The sequence below is a fragment of the Pleurodeles waltl genome, chromosome 5, assembly GCF_031143425.1.
Source record: "Pleurodeles waltl isolate 20211129_DDA chromosome 5, aPleWal1.hap1.20221129, whole genome shotgun sequence".
In the NCBI taxonomy this organism is placed as follows: Eukaryota; Metazoa; Chordata; class Amphibia; order Caudata; family Salamandridae; genus Pleurodeles; species Pleurodeles waltl.
In genome coordinates, this window is record NC_090444.1 from 21,689,606 (window position 1) to 21,711,746 (window position 22,141).

The following is a 22,141-nucleotide window of genomic DNA, read 5'->3' on the forward strand; positions in this document are numbered from 1 at the left end:
TACCACTACTGCTAGGGGCACTAGCGTTTGATGTATTAGTGGTGGTAGGCTCAGGGGGTTTACCTGGACAGGACTTATCCCCTGGCCTATGGCCTTTATTTTTGAACACATAGCACCAAGGCTTTTTAATGTGTGTGGGTTGTGAAGAAGAGGAATAAGATGATTTATCCCCACCCCCTGAAGAGTGTTTAGGATTTGAAGAAGGATCTTTGGTTTTACCCTTATCCTAATGCTTATCCTGAGATTTCTCACCATCTTTCTTCTTGCCCTCTTTGTCACCTCCTGTATGAACTTTTCTGTTCACTCTTGTTCTGACCCATTTGTCTGCCTTCTTTCCCAATTCTTGGAGAGAGGTCAGATCTGAGTCTACCAAGTACTGGTGCAACAAATCAGACACAGAATTGTTAAGAATATGCTCTCTCAGGATCAGATTATACAGGCTTTCATAGTCAGATACTTTACTGCCATGCAACCATCCCTCCAAGGCCTTCACTGAACAGTCAACAAAGTCTATCCAGTCTTGAGAGGACTCGTCTCTGGTGTCTCTGAACTTAATCCTGTATTGTTCAGTGGTTAAGCCAAATCCATCCAAGAGTGCATCCTTCAAAACATTGTAGTTATTGGCATCACTTTCTCTGACAGTAAGGAGCCTATCCCTACCCTTTCCAGTGAAAGATAGCCACAAGATAGCAGCCCACTGCCTTTGAGGGACCAACTGTACCATACAGGCCCTCTCAAGTGCAGCAAACCACTTGTTAATGTCATCCCCCTCCTTGTAACGGGGGGGACTATCTTATGCAGGTTTATGGAATCTTGCTCTCTAACAGGATTACTATCTGAAACACTGCTGCTGCCACCATGGGGACATAACCCCATTCTCTGTCTTTCCCTCTCTATATCTAGGGATTCCCTGTCTAAGGCCAGCTGCTGCTGTATAAGCTTCAGTCTGGTCTCTTCCCACCTTAGCTTTCTGAGTTCCCTTTCCATTAAGTTATCATCAGGGTGGGAGGCTTGGGAATGTTTGGATACAGAGGAGATTTGGGAATTGGTAGAGAGACCTGTCCCTAACTGGCTGGACCCTGGTAACCTGGCCTCTAGGAGTGAAAGATGCCCTACTAATGTGTGACCCTCTAACACTACCAGTGTCACTAGGTGGCCTGCTAGGGGGCAGGACTTTGTAAGAACCCTCCCCAGCATCTTCAGGGAACTCCTCTGAGTCTGACTGGAAAGCTTCCCCTTTTTCTACCCTCTCCTGGGATGGGCCAGACTGGTTCTGGTCATCCTGTAAGAGCAGGTTAAAGAGAAACTCTTTTGTTTGATTCTTACCTATGCTTAAACCTCTATCCAGGCAGAGACCCCTCAAACTTTTGTAGCTTAAACTCTCATAAGTTGCCTGAACAACTTTGGAAGTAGCCTTTACTGAAGACATGATAGAAAAAGGTTTAAGACAGAGAGAGAAAAAGTTTTAGAACTTTTGAAAGTACAGAGAAAAAACTTTTTCAAACTTTTGGAAAAGTTTTAAAAGTTTTCAGAACTTTTCAGAAACTTAGTAAAAGGTTTTAGAGCAGAAAAGTAAACTGTTTTGGTTCAATGTACATATACTGAACTATTTGGTATATGATTTTTTTATGAAAAGCACCAAATGACAAAGTGGTAAAGCAGTTACAAGTACTTATCCCACCGAAGCACCACCAATGTAGGAAGCTGGCCTGGCTGATAGTGGGTACCTTGTGGTACTTACACCTTGTGCCAGGTCCAGTTATCCCTTATTAGTAGAATAGAGGTGTTTCTAGCAGCTTAGGCTGATAGAGGTAGTTATGTCAAAGCAGCTTAGGCTGAACTAGGAGACATGCAAAGCTCCTACTATACCACTTATATCATATAGCACTATGGCGGTCATTCTGACCGCGGCGGTCGCCGCCCACCAAGCGGTTCCCGCCGAAAGACCGCACCGCGGTCAAAAGACCGCGGCGGCCATTCCGGCTTTCCCGCTGGGCCGGCGGACGACCGCCAGAAGACCGCCGGCCGGCCCAGCGGGAAAGCCCCTTCAACAATGATGCCGGCTCCGAATGGAGCCGGCAGAGTTGAAGGGGTGCGACGGGTGCAGTGGCACCCGTCGCGATTTTCAGTGTCTGCAAAGCAGACACTGAAAATCTTTATGGGGCCCTGTTAGCGGGCCCCACGGCACCCGTTCCCGCCATCCTGGTTCCGGCGGTGGACACCGCCAGAAATAGGCTGGCGGTAAGGGGGTCGGAATCCCCATGGGCCAGGGGAAAACCGGCGGGAAACCGCCAGTTCCCCTTTTCTGACCGCGGCTTTACCGCCGCGGTCAGAATAGCCCAGGAAGCACCGCCAGCCTGTTGGCGGTGCTTCCGCCGACCTCCGCCATGGCGGTCATGGACCGCCAGGGTCAGAATGACCCCCTATATCACAAGAAAACACAATACTCAGAGTTACTAGAAATAAAGGTACTTTATTTTAGTGACAATATGCCAAAAGTATCTCAGAGGATACCCTCACTTAGGAGGTAAGTAATATACACAAATTATATGTACACAAACCCCAAACAGGTAAGTAACAGTAAGAAAAGTAGTGCAAACAATGTAGAATCACAATAGGATGCAATAGGTAGACATAGGTCTAGGGGCAACACAAACCATATACTCCAAAAGTGGAATGCGAATCACGAATGGACCCCAGACCTATGGGAGGTTGTAGAGGGTCGCTGGGACTGTGATAAAACAGTAAGGGTGTCCAAGATACCCCACCCCAATACCCTGAAAAGTGGGAGTAAAGTTACCCTACAATCCCAGAGGGACAGAATAGTCGTGATAGGGGATTCTGCAAGAACCACAAGCACCAGCAAAACACTGAAGATGGATTCCTGGACCTGAGGACCTGTAAAGGAAGGGGACCAAGTCCAAGAGTCACACAAGTGTCCAGGGGGGCAGGAGCCCACTAAACCCCAGATGAAGGTGCAAAAGGGCTGCCTCTGGATGGAAGAAGCCGAAGATTCTGCAACAACGAAAAGGGCTAGGAACTTCTCCTTTGGAAGGAAGATGTCCCATTGCATACTGGAGGTTTCAAAAGTGTTTCCAGGCAGAAATACCACAAACAAGCCTTGCAAGCTGCAAGAGTTGCAGTTGAAGATTTTGGGTGCTGCTGGGGACCAGGAAGGACCAGGATGTCGCCCCTTGGAGGAGGAGGCAGAGGGGGTGCTCAGCAACTCAGAGAGCCCCTGCAGAAGCAGGCAGCAAACGCAGAAGGACTGGAACAGGCACTTAGAAGATCTGAGGACTTAGAGTCACAAAGGAGAGTCCCACGACGTCGGATTTCAACTCAGCGAGTTGGGCAATGCAAGATGGAGTGCTGGGGACCCAGGCTAGGCTGTGCACAAAAGAAGTCCTGGAAAAGTGCACGGAAGCAGGAGCAGCTGCAAATCATGCAATACACAGGTTTGCTGTCCGGCGTGGGGAGGCAAGGACGTAACTCCACCAAATTTGGACAGACGGGCCACTGGACTGTTGGAGACACTTTTACCCAGCTCCTGTGTTCCAGGGACCACGCTCGTCAGGATGAGAGGGGACCCAGATGACCAGTGATACAGAGGTTTGGTGCCTGCATTGGCAGGGGGAAGATTCTGTCGACTCACAGGAGATTTCTTTGTGGCTTCCAGTTCAGGCTGAAGGCAGACAGCCCTCAGAGAATGCACCACCAGGAAACAGTAGAGAAAGCCAGCAGGATGAGGTGCTACAATGTTGCTGGTAGTCTTCTTGCTACTTTGTTGCGGTTTTGCTGGCGTCCTGGAGCAGTCAGCGGTCAATCCTTGGCAGAAGTCGAAGAGGGAAGTGCAGAGGAACTCTGGTGAGCTCTTGCATTCGTTATCTGAGGAATAGCCCAGAGGAGAGACCCTAAATAGCCAAAAAAGGAGGTTTGGCTACTAAGAAAGGAGGCTTGGCTACTGAAAGAGGTAAGCACCTATCAGGAGGGGTCTCTGACGTCACCTGCTGGCACTGGCCACTCAGAGCAGTCCATTGTGCCCCAACACCTCTGAATCCAAGATGGCAGAGGTCTGGGACACACTGGAGGAGCTCTGGGCACCTCCCCTGGGAGGTACTGGTCAGGGGAGTGGTCACTCCCCTTTACTTTGTCCAGTTTCGCACCAGAGCAGGGCTGGGGGATCCCTGAACCGGTGTAGACTGGCTTGTGCAGAGATGGGCACATCTGTGCCCATCAAAGCATTTCCAGACGCTGGGGGAGGCTACTCCTCCCCAGCCCTTCACACCTATTTCCAAAGGGAGAGGGTGTAACACCCTCTCTCTGAGGAAATCCTTTGTTCTGCCTTCCTGGGACCAGGCTGCCCAGACCCCAGGGGGGCAGAAACCTGTCTGAGTGGTTGGCAGCAGCAGCAGCTGCAGTGGAGACCCCGGAAAGGCAGTTTGGCAGTACCCAGGTTCTGTGCTAGAGACCCGAGGATGCACAAAATTGTCCCCCGAATACCATAATGGTATTGGGGAGACAATTCCATGATCCTAGACATGTTACATGGCCATGTTCGGAGTTACCATTGTGACGCTACACATAGGTAGTGGCCTATATGTAGTGGATGCGTGTAATGGTGTCCCCGCACTCACAAAGTCTGGGGAATTTGCCCTGAACAATGTGGGGTCACCTTGGCTAGTGCCAGGGTGCCCACACACTAAGTAACTTGGCACCTAACCATCACCAAGTGAGGGTTAGACATATAGGTGACTTATAAGTTACTTATGTGCAGTGAAAATGGCTGTGAAGTAACGTGGACGTTATTTCACTCAGGCTGCAGTGGCAGTCCTATGTAAGAATTGTCTGATCTCCCTATTGGTGGAGAAAGAATTGCTGCAGCCCATAGGGATCTCCTGGAACCCCAATCCCCTGGGTACCTAGGAACCATATACAAGGGCATTATAAGGGAGTTCCAGTGTGCCAATGAGAATTGGTGAAGATGGTCACTAGCCTGCAGTGACAATTGTGACAGCAGAGAGAGCATAAACACTGAGGTTCTGGTTAGCAGAGCATCAGTGATACAGTTAGGCACCACACAGGGAACACATGCAGGCCACAAACGTATGAGCACTGGGGTCCTGGCTAGCAGGATCCCAGTGACACATATCAAACATACTGACAACATAGGGTTTTCACTATGAGCACTGGGCCCTGGCTAGCAAGATCCCAGTAAGACAGTAAAAACACCCTGACATGTACTCACAAACAGGCCAAAAGTGGGGGTAACAAGGCTAGAAAGAGGCTTCCTTCCTACACTGGGGGTCTACAACCGGCGGAGCACCCACTGCAGGAAGCGGTGGGAGGACCTGCGGCGCTGGACCAACCAGACCGGCGAGGCCCAGCTGGGGAAGTCCTCTCAATGAGGAAGGGGTGCCCATCGGGCACTGACCCCCCTAATGCTCTGCATTCTGGTGGTGGCATATCCAGACTTGGATGGACGCTTGAAGGGTGCACAGCAGACACAAGGGGGTGAGTACAGAAACCTTTGTATGCCTCCTTGATGGATGTGTAAGGGTGCTGTAGTATGTTTGCTGTCTAGTGGCAGGGACTCTGACTGATGTCATTTTACATAATGGCCCACATGGGAAGTTCGATTGTAAGGGACAGGTCTTCAGTACTTCAGGTCCTTCTGTTGGAAATGGCTGTAGAGCAGGGTTGTGGCCACTAGTCAGGGGCATAGCCATGTATATAGCGGTAGGTGCTGCATGGTGGTATATTTGCAGTGTGGGATTATGTGTGGACCAAATATGTACCTCAATTCAGCTATTTACAAGTGTCTCTCCTGTTTTGTCTCTCCATCCCTGTTATCTTGTGTTGTCTGTGTACATTAGCATCATCTGGCGAGGGAGCAATGTCACCAGAGAGTGGGGATGCAGCGGCCCACGGTTCCACGGAGGCAGAGTCGAGCAATGCCAAGGGGACCAGTGGGTTGGAGGGCAAGGGGGAGGCAACTACCACTGGAGGTAGTGACTTTGATACTTCCTCCGATGTGAGCTCCCTGATGGTGGCAGACCCTAGTGGGCCCACCCATTCTGTGTCATCTTCTGCCACCCCTAGTATCATCACCGCACTCCCAGTTGCTCCCAACCCAGTTGCCCATGCCCACTCACCCAGAAGGGTGGGCGTCTCCTTTGCCCCAGGCAATTCATCCCCTGCCCCAGTCAGCCCTGCTGCCCTCATGGAGGAGGCTATTGACCTCCTGAGGACCATCTATCTAGGGCAGACAACCACTGTCAATGCCATCCAGGGGCTAACAGCCCAGGTGCAGCAGACCAATGTATACCTGGATGGCATTCACGGTGCTTTGTCTGGGCTAGAGATCTTTTCTGGCTCTGGTCCCCTCTTTGACAGCAGCCAATGCCCCTGGTCATTTTGCCCCCCCTCCAACCACCTCTACCCCTTCCAGCACCCCACTCCCTTCACCCGTCCCAAGCACACTTTCTAACATCCATGCACACCCCTCAACACACAAGAAGCACACTGTAAAATAACAAGCACCACACTTCCCACCACAGGTATACACACAGCCAGCATGCAAAGGCACATACACCAACATCCACTTCCCCCAGTGTGTCCACCTCCTCCGCCTCCCTGTCTGTTACCTCTACATGCACACTCACAAGCACTGCACCCTCATTCACTGTTGCTGACCCCAATCTGGCAGTCACCACAACATCAGACATCCAGTCATGCACCCCAGACACCACACCTGCACTCACCACAACGACTTTGAGTAACACATGCAGCACACTCACCAAACTTGCAGACACCCAGGCAACATCCATTTACACTGCCAGCCTGTCTTGTCCCACTATGTCCACCCCCCTCCTCCCAAGACACTCAAACGTTCCCAGACACCCACCCAACACACATCTACCACACCTCAGCATACTGTACAGTCACCTGCATCCAGGTCACGTACACCTACACCTGTCACGACCACTCCCTCGACCTCTACCTCCACTACCAGACCTTCCACCAGGTCCACCCCAACTGCCCCTAAAAAACTTTTCCTATCCCGTGTTGACCTATTCGAACTCACTGTCCCACCCCGTCTCATCCCTAAACGTGCCCACCTCTTTGCCCTGTCTACTCCTCCCTTGTCCAAGTCCGCCACTGTCCGCCCTTCCCATTCCTGTGCTACTTTCCCTGTGTGCAAGAGACCCCGTGCTGGCCGAGGTACATCTGCCGCACCCCAGTCCAAGGCCACTCCACTACCTTTAAAGGCCAGACCCAAGCCCCTCCACCTCCCACACGTAAGCCTAAGCCCCCCTCTCCCAGACGTAAGTCCCCACCACCCCCCGCCCCTGTTCCCTGAGGTGCCTGGTGCCCCATTGATGCCCCTTTATTGTGGAGTACCATTTGCACTTGTGGGAGTCAAGTTGAGGCCATTTAGGCCCATCAGACTTTGGACTATGGACTGGCATTGGCCTTCTTTTGGACTTCTGTTGCTCCTGGAGCTTAATAAAAGTTTGTGTGGCCAGTGTTGGTTTTGGTACACTCTGGATCCGTGGTTCATCGTTTCTTTGTGGGGGTGCTGTGCACATGTGTGTGCTTTGGGCAGGTTGTCTTGGACTTGTGTCGGGAAGTACCTCTTGTTCAGGTGTGTATGGCTTGTGCTGTTGTGAGGGGTTGTGGGTGCGATGCGGGGTGAGTGGAGTGGGTGGGTATGTAAATGTGCCCTTTCTTCCCTTGTTTAGTAGGTTGCAGTACTTACCGTCGTCGTCTTCGTCGGTGGTCTCGGTCGTGGAGGTATATGGCAAGGAGCAGGACTGGCATGATTTGCATCTCTCTCTCCATGTCTGCTTCGGCGTGTTGTGTGAGCCTCCGGTGAGTGTTTCCTTTTATTTAGCTTGTTTCCGCCTGGCTTTGTGTGGGGGTGGTTCCCGCCCCGTAACTGACGGTGGTCTATTTGATGGGCAGGTAGGGCCTTTCCGTCGACCTGTGGGTGGCCTCTTCCGTCGTTGTCGGCTGCCTGTTTTTCATGTGCTTCATAATTTGGTGGCCCAGACCGCCTGACTGTTGGTGGTAGTTAATGCCACCGCCGGCAGTGCGGTCTTTACCGCTGTGTTCATATTGAAGGCCTATGTGTAATTGGCTTTTCCATGATTGGAATGTTTGATTTACTAGTAAGTCCCTAGTAATGTGCACTACAGGTACCAGGGCCTGTAAATCAAATGCTACTAGTGGGCCTGCAGCACTGGTTGTGCCACCCACATAAGTAGCTCTGTAATCATGTCTCAGACCTGCCACTGCAGTGTCTGTGTGTGCAGTCTTGCACTGCCAATTCAAAGTGGCAAGTGTAGCCACTTGCCAGGCCTAAACCTTCCCTTTTTATACATGTAAGGCACCCATAAGGTAGGCCCTAGGAAGCCCCATGGACAGGGTGCAGTGTATATTAAAGGGGGGACATGTGTTTTACATGTCCTGACAGTGAAATACTGCCACATTCGGTTTTCACTAGTGCAAGGCCTATCTCTATCATAGGTAAGCATGAGAGCTGCCTTTAAATATTATGAAAGTACAGATTTCCTTTGAGAGCAGATTGAAATTTGGAGTTTGGGGTCTCCGAACTCACAATTTAAAAATACATATTCTAGTGAAGTTGGTTTTTAGATTGTGTTTGAAAATGCCACTTTTAGAAAGTTGGCATTTTCTTGCTTAAACCAATCTGTGACTCTGTCTGGTTGTGGATTCCTTGCTTGGGTCAGTTTCACTTTGGCTGCTCTTCCCTGTGACAACCCCAAAAAATCTGTTTCCCTCCCCAAGGCCATCCCTTCTACCTCCAAGTCCTCCCCTTCCCCCCTGCCAGCGGCCATGCATCTCCCCCTGCCAAGAAGAGGTCCATCCCTCCCAAAAAAGTTTCCCCCTCCCAAACTTAAGTCAAAATCCACCCCTCCTAAGCACAACCAAACCCCCCTTTAACTGCCCCCCCAATACTCCATGGCCTGCCTACCCCCTTGATACCCTTACCTGTGGAGGTTACATCAATCAATCAGTAATTTCTAAAGAGTGGCTAATCACCCGTAGGGTCTCAAGATGCTGTTTGTGGGCATGCTGCTCAATCAAAAAGCCAGGTCTTGACATCTTTCCTGAACTGCTTCAGTGATGCCGTCTGTCTGAGTTTGAGAGGTAGCGTGTTCCATGTCTGGGTTGCATGGTAAGAAAAGGATCTTCCTCCTACTGTGCTTTTCTGGATCTTGGAATAGCTGCAAGGGAGAACTGGGAAGAACGGACTGTCGGTTGGGTACGTAGAAGGCAAGGCAGTGGTTTAGGTATGCTAGTCTTGTGTTGTGTAGTGCCTTGTAGGTGTGGATCAGGAGTTTGTATGTGATGTGCTTGTTGACTGGGAGCCAGAGTAGGTCTCTGAGATGGTAGGAGATGTGGCTGTGTAGGGGGATGTCCAGAATTAGTCTGGCTGCTGCATTCTAAATTCTTTGTAGTCTTGATTGCAGTTTTGGCATAGAGTGTGTTGCTGTAGTCCAGTTTACTAGTGATGAGTGAGTGGGTGACTGTCTTCCTCATGTCGGAGGTGATCCACTTGATGATCTTTCAAAGGAGCCGGAGGGTGTGGAAGCATGACAACAAGCCGGTGTTGACTTAGTGGGTCATGGCCAAAGAGGAGCGAAGGATGATGCCTAGATTCCGTCCGTGGTCTGTGGGAGCAGGGGTGTCGTTTAGGCCACCAGGAGTTGTTCCAGGCAGAAGGGGTGGAGCAGATTACGAGGATCTCCATTTTGTCTGAGTTGAGTTTGAGGCAGCTGGCTTCCATCCAGGCGCCGACTGCTCTCATCCCATTGTGGAAATTTCTCTTGGCCTTTACAGGGTCATCGGACAGGGAGAGGGTCAGTTGGGTATGGTTGGCGTAGGAGACATTTTTTAGCCCGTGTTGTTTGATGATCTTGGCTAGTGAGGTCTTGTAGATTTTGAAAAGCATCGGACTGAAGGATGATCCTTGGTGCTCTCCACAGCAAGTATCTTCTGTGTTCTTCCAGCGAGGAAGGACATGATCCATTCCAGTGCTTCATACTGGATGCCAGTGTTGTGGAGTCTGGTGCAGAGGGTGGAGTGGGAGACGGTGTCGAATGCGGTGGAGAAGTCGAAGAGGATAAGTGCGGCTGAGCCTCCATGGTCTAGTATGAAGCGTACGTCGTCGGTAGCTGCTAGAAGTGCTGTTTCAGTGCTTTGGTTGCTCCAGAATCCAGATTGGGAAAGGTCTAGGATTTGGTGTGACTCAAGGAATTTGGTCAGTTGCTGGTTGACGGCCTTTTTCATCACTTTGGCTGGAAAAGGAAGCAGAAAGATGGGTCTGTAGTTTGTTAGCTCGCTTGGGTTGGCGGTGAGGTTCTTGAGTAGCGGGTTGATCTCAGCGTGCTTCCAGTCTGATGGGAAGGTGGCAGTCTTGAAGAATCAGTTGATAGTTCGGCAGAGCTCGGGTGCTATAGTGGCACTGGCCAGGTTGAAGATGTGATCAGGACACGGATCCGAGGTTGCTCCCAAGTGAATGAAGTTCATGAGTCTTTGGGTGACCTCTTTGGTGATGGAGTCAGTCAGGAGTCAAACGGGGGTACTATTTTGTTCCTTTGGGGCAAAAATTGTACATTATGGACTGGCAAATGGCCTTGGACTTTCATATATTTTAGAAAAAAATATATTGTAGCCAACCAGTTATTGTTTTTTTAGTTATATCTTTGTCTTGCATTTCCTTTCCTAGGTTTGGCTTGTTCCTGGCTGACATTAATTGTGTGCCAGTATTTTCTTGTGTGTGCTGCTTGCTGCTTCATGTATAGTTTAAGCAGTATGTGAGGTTGTGTGAAGTTGTAGAAAAGTACCCTCTTTTTTGGCATGGTTACCCCCATTTCCTGCTTGTTTGTCAGTATGTTTTACTGTTTTGTCAGTGTGCTTGACTGTGTTCACTAGGATACAGCTAACCAAGACCCCAGTGATTATGCTCACTCTCACCAAACTTTGTATTTCACTCCACATTTGGTTGGAATACTGGTGCCCCCTAGTAAGTGCCTAGTATATGGTACCTAGGTACCTAGGGCACTGAGGTTTCAGAGGATCCTTATGGGCTGTAGCATATATTTTGCCACCCATAGGGAACCCATGCAAAGTGTTTGCAGGACTGCCATTGCAGCATGCGGGAAAAGGTGCAAGCACCCTTTCATTGCCATTTTACACTGCACAGGTCACTTATAAGTAACCCCTATGGCAGGCCTTCTAGCCCAGAGGGCAGGGTGCAGAGTACCTGTGAGTGAGGGCACCCCTGCACTAGCAGCAGTGCCTCGATGAGCTCCAGGCCCATTTTCCTGGACTTTGTGAGTGCGGGGACGCCATTTTATGCGTGTACTGGACATAGGTCAATACCAGTGTCCAGCTACATAATAGTAACTCTGAATATGGTCTGTCAAACATGTTGAAATCATACCCCAATGCTAATGCAAGCATTGGTTGTATGATTCCATGTTCTCTGGAGGCTCCTTATAGGATTCCCAGTACTGCCATCTTAGCCTTGCGCTGCCGCCACCTCACAGACAGGTTTCTTCCCTCCTGTTGCTTGAACAGCTCAAGCCCAGGAAGGCAGAACAAAGGATTTCCTTTAGGAGAGGGGTGTTACACCCTCTTGCTTTGGAAATAGGTGTTACAGGTGATCAGTATAGGGAAAGGTGCGGAAGACACTGTGACGTGAAGGGTTAATTAGCTTGAACAGTGTAGATGAGCGTGATGCCTGCCGAAACCTGAACAACATGGAAAAGTCCACAATGTTGTTTTTAAGTTTGTTTTCCAACATTCCATAGATAAAATTATTCGCAGCTGCATGTGTAAGAAACAGGATGTGTAGGAGAGAGAGACGGAGGTCGTCTCAACCTTGGGAGCGGGAGTACAGGAAAAGATGGAATGAAAACAATGGCTAGGGAACGGCAGAGCAGCCAAGGGACATGTGCTGATAACATAGCTAGAAAATGCAAGAAAAGGATAGAATCCAAGCTTCAGGTTATTTAAGCACTGAAGTGCGGGTGAGGGGATTGAAGCTCGCTGATGGGGTTGTGAAAGCTGCTATCGCCAGGCCCACAACGCTGCCTCCCTGTTTTGCTGTTCAGAGACCGTGACGCTCGAGGGGGAGAGAGGTCCAAGTGGGCGGTAGAGGGCTTCCCAGCATTTCGTGGACTAAGTTAAGTTCCACCAAGGGATGAAAGGCCTTTGTTTCTCTGCTCTATTACTATGATTGATTATTATGCTTGCACCATGTTATAATCTGAAGTATTCAGCTCATTTATATTTTGCTTCCTGAACATCTTAGCGTGAGCTTGCTGCAGTAATTGAAATATGCGTTTCGTATACAGTTAATCAAAGCTTATATCTGTCAATGAACTCTTTGCTCATATATAAATAGATGCTCTTAATTGCTATATTTCATTCTACTTTGTTGATGTGTCAAATGCTTACATTTACCTGAAATTCTAGTAAAGCTAAATTGTGTTCATAATTGGGGTGTGGTCCTTCATTGAGCGTCCTTATTGACTTATATTGAACAGATCAGGTGTCAATCAGTCACCTGGATAAGACAATTTGGTACCAGAAGTGGGGCATAAGTCAATAATGCCTCTTTGGGGACGTAAGAAGAGTGGGGCAGAGAGTGGATGGCAGCATGGGGCAGAAGCCAGATCCATTCCCTGGTGGTAAGCAACTGACCCATTCTCTGGTGTGCCAGGACTCCTGAACCGGTGGGCAGCGCCGGTTTTACGGGAAGCATTAGGTGAGAAATTGACTCCTCTCTTAGTGGAAGATGCGGTTGAGAGTGTGAAGCTAAGAGGGGCGAAGCTGAAAGCAGCATTCAATCAATCAATCAAAGAAATTTGTAGAGCGTGCTACTCACCCGTGAGGGTCTCAAGGCGCTTGGGGAGGAATTGGGGGGGGGGGGGACAGGGAGGGTCACTGGTCGAACAGCCAAGTGTTGAGGTTCTTTCTGAAGACCAGTAGGTCTTTGGTTTTGCAAAGGTCGGTGGGGAGGGAGTTCCAGGTTTTGGGGGTGAGGTAGGAGAAAGACCTGCCTCCTGTGGTGGTGTTCTGGATGCGGGGGACTGTGGCTAGGGCAAGGCCGGCTAATCGGAGGTTGCGTGTGGGAGTGTGGAAGTTTGCTCTTTCATTGAGATAGGTTGGGCGGGTGTTGTGGAGGGATTTGTGTGCGTGGATGAGGATCTTGAATGTGATTCTCTTGTCTATGGGGAGCCAGTGTAGGGATTTGAGGTGTGGTGAGATTCGTTCGTGTCAGGGGAGGCCAAGGACGAGGCGCACGGCTCTGTTCTGGATTCTTTGGAGTTTGCGTTTGAGTGTGGTGCCGGCGTAGAGGGCGTTGCCGTAGTCCAGTCTGCTGCTGATGAGTGCGTGGGGGACTATCTTTCTGGTTTCTGGGGGGATCCATTTGAAGGATTTTTTTAGGATGCTGAGTGTGTGGAAGCAGGAGGAGGCTAGAGCATTGATTTGCTGTGTCACGGAGAGGGAGGGGTCGAGGATGATGCCGGGGTTGCGTGCGTGGGTGCGGGGCCTAGGGCAGTGGGCCACCAGGAGTTGTCCCATGTGGTTTTGTTGGGGCCGAAGATGGTGACTTCAGTTTTGTTTGAGTTGAGCTTGAGATGGTTAGTGGTCATCCAGTTGGCGGTGTCTAGGAGAGCGGCGTGTAGGTTGGTTTTGGCGGTGGTGGAGTTGCAGGTGAGGGAGAGAATGAGTTGGGTGTCATCTGCATATGAGAAGATGGTGATTCCGTGTGCTCAGAGAATGTTGGCTAGGGGGATCATGTAGGTGTTGAAGAGTGTGGGGCTGAGGGAGGACCCTTGGGGAACTCCGCAGGTGATCTTGGTAGTGTTGGAGTGGAAGGGCAGGAGGCGGACTCTCTGGGTTCGGTCAGTGAGGAAGGAGGAGAGCCAGTCTAAGGCTTTGTGGCGGATTCCTATGTTGTGGAGGCGTGTGTGGAGTGTGTGGTGGCAGACGGTGTCAAAAGCTGCTGAGAGGTCTAGGAGGATGAGTGCGACGGTCTCGCCTTTGTCGACTTTGGTCCTGATGTCGTCAGTGCATGCGATGAAGGCGGTTTCTGTGCTGTGGTTCTTGCGGAACCCAGATTGTGAGGGGTCAAGGGTGTTGGTTGCTTCGAGGAAGTGGGATAGGCGAGTGTTGACTAATTTCTCTACAACCTTGGCGGGGAACAGGAGGAGGGAAATGGGGCGGTAGTTGGAGAGGATCTCCGGGTCGGCTTGTTTGTTTTTTAGGAGAACGGTAATTTCCACGTGGTTCCAGGGCTCTGGGTAGGTGGCTGAGTCGAAAGAGGAGCTGATTATGTTGTAGAGCATGGGGGCCATGGTAGGGCTAGCTTTGTTGTAGATGCAGTGTGGACAGGGGTCGGAGGGGGAACCGGAGTGGATGGAGTTCATGGTTTTTTCGGTTTCTTCGTGTGTGGTAGGGGTCAATGTGGATAGTGTGGTGGGGGGGGGTCTTGAGTGGGGGTTGAGTTGGGTGAGTGAGGGGTATGTGTGGTAGGTGTGTGTGATATAAAGCTGTTGTGGATGTCAAGGACTTTGTGGAGGAAGTGGTTGGAAAGGGAGTCACATAGGGGCTGTGTGTGTGTGGGGTCTATGTTGCTGGCTTTGGGTTTGGCAAGTTCGTTGACGATGGTGAAGAGTTCTTTGCTGTTTTGGGAGATGTTGTCAAGGCGTGTCTTGTAGTGATCGCTGTTGGCGGTACGTATGAGTTGATGATGGGTGCGAATGTTGGGTTTGAGGGTGGAGAAGTTGGTTGAGGAGGGTTCTAGTATCCATATTTTCTCAGCTTGGCGGCATTTGCGCTTGGAGTCTTGGAGTTCAGGGGTGAACCATGGGGTGTTCTTGATGTTGCGGGTGGTGATGTGTTTTCTGAGGGGTGCTAGTGTGTCTGCGCAGGTAGTGATCCATTTGGAGAGGTTGTGTGCTCCTGCATTGGGGTCAGGGCAAGTGGGATGGCTTTTCCTGTCTGCGCTCCGCAAGATATACAGGAAAACATTAACACAAGATGCAGAAATAAGGAAGCTGTGGGATGAGGTTCCAGCCTTGCAGGAAAGGCAGTTACTTATGAAAGAGACAATAGAAAGTGCAGTGACTCGGGTGATCAAATGGAGGCAAGGTGCACCGCATTAGCAGTACGAGTAGCAAAACAAAAGAGTAGGCAGAAGCCTAAAACACCCTCAGCTGTGCAAGTGAGGGCTCTAGTATGCAAAGAAAACTGGGATCCTTATACTTGGGATGGAACAGTCTCAGATAATGATGATGACTGGAATTGGGAGGATGAGGTGGAAGTACGTGTAGCAGAACTAAGTGGAGTTGAAAGTGGAGAAGGAAGTGTAGGTGAAGTTGAAGGTGGAAGAAGAAGTGTAATGGAGGTTCGCCCACTCGTGCAAAACAAATCAAAGGAAGTGAATGGTGGGAAAATACAGAATTCTCGTTTGGTAAGAGATTATACACAGAGTGAGTTGTTGGAGATAACCCATATGTTTAGGCAGGTGCCTGCAGAGCCTTTGTTTAAATGGTTGGTGAGATTGTGGGACTCTGGAGCAGAGGGTACATATTTATCACCAACTGAACTTTTGAAAATGGGATTAGTAACTACACATGCCATGTTAGGGCAACGGTTACGAGGTGCACAGGGGCAACAAGCTTTCTCTCTAATGGGTTGGTTGATGGAAGGAGTGAAGCAATTGTACCCAACTGCTTTAGATGTGGAAGAGAGTTGGGGCCCTTGGCATACAATTTCAGAGGCAAATGAACAACTGTGAGAAATGGGGATGCAGAACACAGCGTATTCCCAACAGTTTTTAGGACCTGACGTTGAACCCGTGACAGCAGGGATCAGGGCACGGTTAATCAAGAATGCCCCTCTGCATATGAAAGGTGCCTTGTTGGCTCTTCTAGGACCCGCTCAGGGAAGACCAGTGGGGGATGTGGTATTATTAATGGCACAAGTGGAAGGGCTTGACAGTCAAAAATCAGCATGAGCCGTGGGGCAGGACAATAAGTATAAGGGAGGAGAGTCTACAATAAAAGTGATCAGACGACAAATGTGGATAGATTTATTGAACGCTGGGGTGAAGAAAGAGGAGATAGACGAGAAGCCTACCCCTTATCTGCTTAATAAATGGAAAGCATTGCAGCGTAGACAGAAAGAAAAGGAGGCATTCGATGAAAAGCAGCCCTCAGCACCACCCATGGAAGAGTCTGAGAAAGAAAAAACAGAATCAGGGAAAAGTAGGAAGGTGCCTGTCTCAACCCTATATCCCGACTTGTCCAGCGATCGCTGGGAAGTCCCGGACCCCTTATTATGAAGGTCAGGCCAAACCCCGGGAGTCAGAGCAGTGCAAGAGGTAAGCCCCGGGGACAGGCGGCCATATGTACCTCTTATTATTTATTGGCAAAAAGGAACACAACATGTTATGGCACTGCTCGATACAGGTGCAGAAGTAACTTTGATAAATGGAAATCCTAAGAGGCTGCCAGGGAAGGGTGTGATCATTAATTGTTACGGGGGTGCTGAGACAGAGGCCAAACCCATTAAACTCAAATTGTCAATTGGTAAAGGACCCCCGTTCTCGGCAGAGGTATTAATAGCTGAAGTACCAGAATACATTATTGGCATGGATTTGTTACTAGGCAAAACTATTGATACGCAATGGGGATCATTTACTTTTGGTGTGAGGAGTGTACATATAAAGAAATCTAGGACAGTTCTGGTTGGGCATGCAAAGTGCAGCCCATTACATGTGCCTCCTCCAAAGGAGCCGATGTGCATTAAACAGTACCGCATACCTGGAGGTCATAAAGAGATTTCGGAAACCATTCAGGGGCTGCTAGATGCAGGTGTATTAAGGCCGGCTGTGAGCCCATTTAACTCTCTCATATGGCCCGTAAAGAAACCAGATGATACCTATCAAATGACTGTAGACTATCGACAACTGAATAAAGTGGCTCCACCCTTGGCAGCCACAGTCCCAGACATCATCACACTAGTGGAACAATTGAGCAAAGATGTGGGGGAATGGCATGCCGTAATCGATTTAGCAAACGCCTTTTTCTCAATTGACATTGATGAGGCTAGTCAAGACCAATTTGCAATAAGCTGTCAGGACAGACAATTCACATTCAGGAAGTTGCCCCAGGGATTCGTACATAGTCCCACCTTGTGTCATGGACTAATAGCCAGAGATTTAGCCAACTTCTCGGCAGGAAACACCCGACTTGCACATTACATTGATGACATCATGATCACTGGGGAAACCAAAGAACAAGTCTCAGAAACACAGGAAAGGTTAATTGAGTACTTACAGCAGAGGGGATGAGCTATTAACCCGAAAAAGGTCCAAGGCCGAGCACAAGAGGTGAAATTCCTGGGCGCTATTTGGTCAGAGGCAGTAAAAAGTATACCACAGAAAGTGATTGATACGGTACAGCAGCTAAAGATTCCTACAACTAAGGCAGAAGCACAAAGATTTATTGGTTTGATGGGATTCTGGAGACAACATATCCCTCACTTAGGATTAATACTGAGACCATTATATCAAGTCACACGAAAAAAGCACGCTTTCCAATGGGGACCTGAACAGCAAGGGGCCTTTGAGGGAGCAAAAGATGCATCACAGAACTATTTTGCGTTAGGTCCCATCACAGAAGGAGACCCGTTTGAGTTGGAAATGATAGAACAGGATGATGTAATTGTAATTGTAATTGTAATTGTAATCGTATTTATATAGCGCTTACTACCCCTGACGAGGTGTCGAAGCGCTTTTCGATGAGTAGCACGCTACACCGGAACCCAACAAGAATTAGTGATGGATTAGTATCGTTAAATAATGAGTACAGTTTTAGTATTATTATGAGTTAATTTGAGCCGCGGATATGAGAGTTTGTTAGTTAGATTGGAGTAATGGAGGGGTGGAGGAGGAAATAAATCCAGAGGTGTTAATTGGGAGAATATCCTTCATTTACTCAACCCAAAGGCTTGGGATGAGTAAAGGGGGGTGGAGGGGGAAGAGTATGTGGAAGGGTTAGGGAGAGCATAGTAGCAGGGTAAGATGAATGCAGGAGAATTTAGTAGGGTTGTGTGGGAGGTCACATAGGTAGAGTGAGGTTTGGTGAGTTAGATGTGGAGGGAAGAGCTTAGTCAGAGATATTTAGGAGATGAAAGTGGTAGAAGAGATTTGGGATGAGTCAGAGTGAGAATGGAGGATAGTATGATAGAGACATGACATAAGAGTGATGAGTAAATGAGTGTGATAAGATGAGAGCAGGAATTCATAGATAACTAATATAAAAAAATAAAAATAAAAAACCCAGGAGCCATGCAATGATCCACGAACATGCCAAGCACAGAAACAACATATACACATACACATATATATATATACATATGTGTATATATATATATATATATATATATATATATATATATATATATATATATATATATATATATATATAAATATATATATATATATACACACACACACATATGCACATACAATACATAATTAGAAACATGGGTAAAAAATACTTAGTCAGACAGGTTTAAAGAGTGTGTGTGTATTTTATTGTTATGACATAGTAGCAATACATATTTTCCAAAGAAGCTATAAATAAATAGAAATATACATATAGCGGGTCATTCCGACCCTGGCGGTCGGTGGCCGCCAGGGCCACCGACCACGGGAGCACCGCCAACAGGCTGGCGGTGCTCCTACGAGCATTCTGACCGCGGCGGTTTAGCCGCGGTCAGACGCGGAAAGCCAGCGGTCTCCCGCTGACTTTCCGCCACTCGTAGGAATCCTCCATGGCTGCGGAGCGCGCTCCGCAGCCATGGAGGATTCCGACTCCCCCTCCCGCCATCCAGTTCCTGGCGGTTCTCCCGCCGGGAACCGGATGGCGGGAGGGGGAGTCACGGGGCCCCTGGGGGCCCCTGCCGTGCCCATGCCTATGGCATGGGCACGGCAGGGGCCCCCGTAAGAGGGCCCCTAAAAGTATTTCAGTGTCTGCAAAGCAGACACTGAAATACGCGACGGGTGCAACTGCACCCGTCGCACCTTCCCACTCCGCCGGCTCTATTACGAGCCGGCGTCATCGTGGGAAGGGAGTTTTCCCCTGGGCTGGCGGGCGGTCTTGCGAAGACCGCCCGCCAGCCCAGGGGAAAACTCGGAATACCCTCTGCGGTCTTTCGACCGCGGAGCGGTATTTCGGAGGGGGGAAGTCTGGCGGGCGGCCTCCGCCGCCCGTCAGACTCAGAATTAGGCCCATAATCTGAAAAAATATTTATCCACATAGGCATATGCAGTTCATGGTTGTTTGAAAAAGGTGGTTATGAAGGAAAGAGTCAACTCTTGAGTAGTTTTCTGAAGGCAAGAAAGTTATCTGTGGCTCTTATAGTTGGGGGTAATGAATTCCATAGTTTGGCTGCTTGGACGGAGAAGGATGTACCACCTATAGTATTTTTCTTGTATGGTGGTGTTCTAAGGCGGGGTGCCAGTCTTAAGCGGAGGGTTCTTTGTTGGATGTACTTGGTCATTTTCTTTCTGATAAAAAGCGGTCCTGTTCCATGTATAGCTTTGTGGGTGATACAAAGCATCTTGAAAGTGCATCTTCTGGCAACGGGTAACCAGTGTAGTGCTCTCAAGGCAGGGGAGATGTGGGCTTGCGGCTTTATATGTAGTAGTAGCCTGGCTGTGGAATTCTGGATAAGTTGTAGTTTTTTCATAACAGATAGAGATGATCAATGGTAGAGGCTATTGGCATAATCCAGTTTGGATAGTACAAGTGAGATGTAGTGTAGTGATGTAGTGATGTGGAGCCTATGGCAGAGGCAGGGAAAAAAGAGGATGCCACAAGGAGTCTGGTCAAAAAGACTAACACCATACATGAGCAATTACACCCCGTTAGAAAAAGAAATAGCAGGGGCATAGTGGGCATTAGTGGAAACGGAGCGCTTAACTGGTGACTGGCTGGTTACCTTAAGAACACGAGTCCCCTTACAAGGCTGGCTAAGAGAAAGAGGGGCTAGCACTAAAGTCGGCAGGGCGCAGGAGTCTACCATTGTAAAGTGGAAATGGTATCTGCAGCAGAGGGCAAAGCCGGGGCCAGCAGGAGTGTCGAAGTTACAAGATGATATGCTAGGGGCAGTGGACTTGCAGGCAATGGCCCCCTCGCCAGAACCCTCTGAAATGGAATCCTCACCATTTAAAGCAGCCCCACCTTTTGACCAGCTTACTGAAGAGGAACAGCAAAATGCATGGTTCACAGATGGCACTGCCCTGTACCATCAAGGAAAAAGGCAATGGCAAACAGTCCCATTCCAGCCTGCTACAGAAATGCTGTTGCTGCGAGGAGGAGATAATGGATCAAGCCAGCTTGCAGAACTTCAGGGGGTAGCAGCGGTGATTGAACAGGCCCCCATCAGAGCGATAACATTTGTGTACACCGACAGCTGGGCCACTTACCAAGGATTAGTAAGCTGGGCCCCGACTTGGCACAAGGATGGATGGAAAATTAAAGGCACCCGCATTTGGGGAGGCGAGCAGCTATGGGGAGAGATGTGGGAGAAAGGGCAAAAATGTCAAATCTTTGTGGGACATGTGGATGCCCATTGCCCATCGGACACCTCACTTGCATCTCTATTCAAAAATACCACAGATCAGATGGCCAAAACATGAACAGTGGTCATCAATGAGGAAGCTGAAGCTGCTTTAGCAAACTGGGCACAGCAATGACAGATTCCAGTTACTAAAGAACAAGTGCAATAAGCAGTAAAGGAGTGCCCAACATGCAAACAGATTAGACAAATGCCCCTGCAAAAGAAGCCTAGCGGCCATATCAGAAGAGGAACTGCAGCTACTACAGTGTGGCAATTGGACTATATCGGGCCGCTACCAAAGGAAGGAGGAAAAAGCTATGTATTGACCATGGTGGACACCTACTCTGGCCTTATGTTGGGTATGCCCTGTAAGTCTGCAGACCAGAAGTCCACTTTGCGAGGGCTAAACTACCTGATAAAACATTATGGGGTACCTGATCGATCAATCAATCATAACATTTGTATAGCGCACTGTATAGCGATCTGATGAGATCCAAACAGATAGGGGCACACACTTTTCAGGGAAAACAGTGCAGGACTGGGCGCAGGAACAGGGAATTCGGTGGATTTTGCAACTTAGTTATTATCCACAAGCTGCAGGCATGATTGAGAGATATAACGGATTGTTGAAAGAACAGCTAAAAAAGTTATCAGCACATCAGACTCTAAAAGGGTGGAGTAGCAATTTAGACAAAGCCTTGTTCGAATTGAACAAAAGACCAGTTGGGGAGCAGACTCCTTTCATTCGGATGACAGGGCATGACAGAGAAACCACACATACAATGATTGTCTGGAAAACGAACCCTTGAGCTCGATTTCCTTTATAGGCTTCCTCCGGCAGTATAGGACTGGACCTGTTTGCTCCAGAGGATGGAGAAATACCCGTAGGACAGGGGAAAACTGTTCCCTTAGGAATAGGAGTAAGAGTACCACCCGGAACATATGGTAGAATTGCCCCTCGATCCAGCCTAGCCATCAAGGGAGTGTTGGTGCTAGGGGGAGTCAGACACCCAGATTTTAGAGGAGAGGTTAAAGTAGTATTACTGAACCAAGGAGATGCTACTGTATCGTATCAAGCACATGACAGACTTGCTCAATTGATTTGTGAACAAGCGTACACCCCCCCCACATTGAAGAAAATCTGCCCCCCTATAACACCCAGAGAGGTGAGGGGGGATTTGGAAGCACAGGAAGAAAAGTATGGGTGCACCATCCAGGGAAAAAGCCAGGGGCAGGAGAGATATTGAGTCAAGGGGTGGGGAGTACGTATATTGTACTTTTAAAGAACTCTAATGTACCTGTGTTTGTACCTGCAGTAACACTTACCACACGGTCGTAAATTATGACATCTGAGTTGATGACGTGGTTCCTGTTTGCGGTCATAATTATAACTGGAAGAGGTGTTTGGGTTCGACCGAATGTAGCAGAGAATGTCGTTACAGACCTCCATGTCACTTGTGCA